This window comes from Cannabis sativa, chromosome 1 (genome assembly GCF_029168945.1).
Source record: "Cannabis sativa cultivar Pink pepper isolate KNU-18-1 chromosome 1, ASM2916894v1, whole genome shotgun sequence".
Classification (NCBI taxonomy): Eukaryota; Viridiplantae; Streptophyta; class Magnoliopsida; order Rosales; family Cannabaceae; genus Cannabis; species Cannabis sativa.
In genome coordinates, this window is record NC_083601.1 from 59,146,825 (window position 1) to 59,152,824 (window position 6,000).

Consider the following 6,000-nt stretch of genomic DNA (forward strand, 5'->3'; position numbering starts at 1 on the left):
AATGTAATGTCCACTGGCTTCATAATTTTCATAATTCATTCGATCATCGAATTGTCCATTGTAGAAGACTAGGAATGGAATGTCTTTCCTTTCCTGTGTTTTTGCAATGGTTATTAGTCTGAGGCAACGAATTTTAAAACTGGTTTGATTCTGTTATGAAATAGAGTACAAACATACTTCTATCTCTGTCCCTTTGTTCAAGCATTGTATTTCCGGTCCTGATTCCTCCTTTTGCCATTTTTTTGTTGTAAAACTACAAAAAAACGAGAATAAAACTATTAAGAAACTTCATTAAAATTTTGGGAAACTAACCATTTCTCAAACCGTTTTGTCCTCTATCTTTTCCAAAATAAATTCCTGCAAAAAACGTAATGAAACTATTATTAAATGATTATGCAACTGTAAATCAACTTAAAAACCACAATTCTTTCCTCAAAATTACATAGTTCTTACTCATTGTCATTTTTCATCATGTTTATTCGAATCAGATCAATTTCCAACTATTATAAAACTAATTTGCTACCATTTACATAAATCGTACCTTGTATATATGCTAGCTCTTGGTACTCGTCAATTGACACTTCTTCATGATTTCTAAACCATTTTAAAACGATAATGCAACTGTAAGGCAACGCAAAAAATTAAAAAAAAACCTTATTAGTATCAAGTGGTTCCTTAATTAGAATCAGTTCTTGTTTTTTTGTTTTTTACAATCTGAATTTCCTGTTGTACACCAGTGAATCAACCAGAATGCAACTGTAAATGACGTGTATCATTGTTGAAAAAAATTTCATTTCATACCTTTTTTTGGATTTGAGGGGGAGCTCTAGATCTGTTCAATAGAGATTTACATTGCTTCAATCTGGATTTTTGACGCTCGTTTGAGTGATATTGCACGATAAAAAACCGAAATCAAATTTTAAATTTCAGTTTCTCCACGGTTTTTTGGTCTTTTTTTTTAAAAAAATTTCTGTTCAGATCCTTGGATTTGTTCGTTTCCTATCGAAATTCGCCGGAATTTATGGTTGTTCTACGCTCGATCTGGTTTCATTCTGGTTGCGTAGCCGACTGCATCGATGGAGGTTCCTTCATCGTCTCCGTTTGTGACGTGCGGCTGAAGGTAAGGTCAAGTGGTATTTTTGTAATATATTCAATGTGGGCTGTACAAATGTTGATTGGGCTGGCCCACAGTATTTTTGTAATATTTTACCATTTTTAGAATTTTCCTGTTTTTTTTCCCTAAAAAATAATTATTAGTTAATTATGATACTTAAAATGTAAAGTAAGTAGGAAGTTACCTTTTCACACACAACACAAAAAATGATTCATTTATTTATAAATATGAACTTCTTTATCAGGAAAAAAAATAACAATAATTGTTTACGATGTCAATACCAATGAGTAAACTAAAGCAATACCAATGAGTTAATTGTTTAAAATATTTATATTTTGATAATTATATATGGTTGAAATGTAACTAATGAGTATATAATTGATATGGTAAATAACTTACTTTTTAGAGAAATGTAAGTAAATGGCTCTATTTTTAACTCTATAGATAGTTAATGTCCATTTTTTAAAATAATAAAGCAAATGTCCTTTTTTACTTTTTAATACCTAAACTACCCTTCATTATATAAAAGGTATTATATGTTTTATTCCTTTAATAGAAATTATGAAAAACAATAAATCAAAACCTCTCTACTAAATTTTTGTCAACTATTTTTTCATTATATAAAAGGTATTATATATTTTATTCTTTTACCTTTTGCTGCTGTTGTTGTTGTCTAATATGTTATTTAGCCATATAATTAATTTTTTTATTAATATATCGTATGATATACAAACAATATACCTTAAACCAATATACATATATCACAAACTTAAACTAATATACTATTAAATAAATTGTTTTCCACAATATACAGTAGCATACAAAAATTATATATCACAATCATAAGCAGATATACCATAGTCAAAAATTAATATACCACCAGCATAGTGAAAAAAAAAATTATACAAAAAACTTAATTTAATATTCCACAAGTTTTTCTTTTCTTGTTCTTTCCTTCATGAAATACCAATGAACATAAAATCAATGTACCTCAGTCAAATATAACTATACCTCATACTTGAATTAATATTTAATAGTTTTTTTTCTTTATATCCTTCAGGATATACATATCACATACAAACGATATACCATAGACCAATATAAATATACCATAAACTTAAACTAATATACTATTAAATAATATTTTTTCACGATATATAATAGCATATAAAAACTATATTCTACAATCATAAACAGAAATACTATAGTGAAAAATTAATATACCACCAATATAGTAGAAAATATATATATACTAAAAACTTAATTTAATATTCCATATCTTTTTCTTTCCTTCATGATATATTAATGAACATAAAGATAATATTTCCTAGTGAAATATAATATACTATAGCACATTAAAATAATATACTACAATCTTAAACTAATATACTACCTTTCAGTTATTTCAAAATATATATATATACTACCTTTCAGTTTTTTTTAATATATTATTGCACATAAAAACGATATACTATTGTGCAAAATAACTATACCAAACACTTAATTATTCAAGGTTATAATTGTAATTTTATCATCAAATTTTTAACTAAAATGACATTTTGTTAATTTTTTTTTAAAAATGGATATTTATTAACTTAATTGTTAGATTTATGGTCATTTTGCATCTTGGCCCTACTTTTTAACTATCTCTATATAATTGTTTAATATAATTATACGACCAACCTTCAAATGAAAAAGAAAATACAAAAGAAATAGAAAGTAACCGTAAATTTGTCAATAAAAAACCATACAATAATATTAATAACGGTATAAAACATATAAAATAAAATTGCTCCGTTATTCTTAGTAATAAGATGCAATTTACCATTGTAGATGTAAATTCCCCTTTTTAATTTTGCTCAAGGCCCCAAGATATTTGGGCCGACCGTATGAGCTCCCAATTTTCAAAAATGCTATTATTTAACATAACAAAGGCTCTCATTATTTTATATAAAAAGTTATAAAATTAAAATATTTATATTGGAGCTTAGCCATATAATCAAGGCCAAACCCTGAATAACATCTCAAAAAAAGAAAAAACATACTTGCCACATGAATATATTTGATTACCAAAACAAACATAACATTTATTCAAACATAACATAACTTTTATTCAATGATCAAAACCTTCCAATATATCCAAATTATTATAAAAATAATTCAAATACTCAATTACTCAAATGACGACGTAAAGTAAATTTTAATATTCTAACTAATTATAATTATCCTCCATTATGCATAGATTTTGTAGTACCGGACTACATAATATATTAATATGTACTGTACAATATCTCTAGTTTTTCCAATTTTAAAATGTGATGACACAATACATATATTCACTCACATATATGTATAGCAAGTCAACTACTTAATGATCTATCTAGTTGGCTTTGGAATTGCTCTTGTCAAATTGAGAGGTTTCATTGGTTGTCTCCCTTAATCTTTTGTCCCCATTCGTGCAAGTTGCAAAAGGAAAATAATACTCACAATCAATAAATACACACCCCTTATTATTGGTATACTTCAATATATAACTCATCAAAAGCAACCTGACATAAAACAGAACACGACCCTTTTGTTTTATTTCTTAATTATATATATATAATGAATGCTTCATATCTCTCTACCCGTTTACCGCGCGCTAATTAATCATGAATGTATCATGTTCATATATTTTATATCATACAATCATATCATAATGAAAAATTAATTAGTATTGAATAAGAATAAGAGATTCCTTTTAAGCCCTTTCATTAATATTACAAACTGCAGGGGGCAAATGGAACAAGATAATACTTAGTTTGAAATATAAATTGTATGTATAAATCTATAAACATATATGTACGAATTTATAATAGTGTTACATGAAATTGGGGGGGCAATATTGAAGCCTCGGGTGTCACTTTCTCATATTTGGCCACCAATTAATTAGAGCTAGGCTAGCTAGCTCATCATAAATGAGGTATAAGTATATCTAGAGTGCGGCCAAGGATTATCAAGATATATATAGCTGCTAGCTAGGGCACCAGTTGATCCATTGAGCGATTGCTGTTGGTGAGTGGTGACCGTGACTTTTGCCCTCAAACCCATGCAATGCATCATTTCCTTTAGTTTTCACTTGGCAGATTCTATAAATATGTTCATATATATTCTCGAATATACTATAAGAAAATGCATTTTTATTATGTGTGACTTTATTATTTAATATTAATAGTTAATTAATTTCTTTTATATTATTTTTATTTATTTTTTTTTTAATAAATTAATGACCCCTAATAAGAAAACTTAGCTAATATTCAATATTGTGGATCCTTAAACCTCATTTACTAAAAAATCTTCAAATAAAGTTTTATATGCATTTTTTTTTATTGAAACACTTATGCAATATTTTTGTTTTGATATATAGTAAAATTTAGATATTAAATATTATAAACACATTGGACATATAAAACTAAATTTTAAATATAGTTGATTGTACAATTAATTAATCAAATAATACTAATTTTTTTTACCACATTCGTGTGACTCTATTAGTATGGCTTTCAATAAATATTAGCAACTTTCCTTATTAGGGGTTACTAAATTATTCAAAAAAAAAAAAGAAATAAAAAGAATAAAAGAATTAATTAATTATTAGTATAAAATAATAGTTTCACACATATTAAAAAAAATATCTGTATATACAGACGTTTTTTATGACTCTACTTAAGCATTATCCTATATTATTATGGTCCACACAATAATGTATCAATTCTGTAATGAATAAAATAGGCTTTTTATGGCTGAATTTGTGATACCTATAGAATTTTGCTTTTGAAATATTCTTTTCATTTTTTTAAAAAAAAAAAATCCCTCGAATTATGAAAATAATTGTTAATTTCCCCTTCGATTGCATTTTCTTTTGTAAAGATTTTTTTTTCATATAAAACTGATCCAGTTGATCTATACTGTAATTCAAGTTTTAGTGAAAATAATTACATAAACTCTACTACATATAACAATATAATTTAGGATTGCGTATCAATAAATTTTGAATTGTGTATGGTCCAGCTACTTTAACATAGTTATTTTGTGTTGTAATTATGTGTGGCTTGCGGTCGGATCAATAAATTATCTTAAAAAAAAAAAACACAATCAAAATTGAGGAAATTTGTTATTGTGGCCATATATAATAAATTTGACTAGAAATTTTTACAAAAATAAATAAATAGATAATAATTCAAGGGTGACACTAAGCTCAATGAGTGTCAAAATTCGGAGGTAAAAAGTCTATTTATTCTTTCATAATTATTTATATATATATATATATGATATATGCTACCATTAATAATATTCACTACTACAAGAAATGTAACTTTTACCCGCACATTTTTGTGTTGGCAAAAGTTGGTATTGGGCTGGTAAAATAGAATTTACTTGTAATGTGTTGGCGAAAGGAATTTGGCAAATAAATGTTAGTATTAGAACTTTTGTCAGCATTAAATGAAAAGCGTTGCCAAAAATGACTTTTCCCCGCGCGTAAATGTACTGGTAAAAGTTAAATTTTAGCCACTGCAAATGTACGCTGGTAAAACTTTGACTTTTTTGCCAGTGCAGTTTGCGGAATATGCTGGTAAAAATGACATTTATGTGACTGTTACACAATGACCATGTAGTAGCTATTACTATGTACGTATTTCTTAATTGCTTTTTACAAAACTGAGGCCACAAAAAACATCACATTCTCACCCATAATATATAAATACATATATATATAATGTCATTACGATGTATATGTATATTATATTGATGAATTAAACGCGTCATGATCGAAATACTATATACTCATTAGTGTGTGGCAAATATTATATATATATATATATAATTGATTTATTAATATACACACA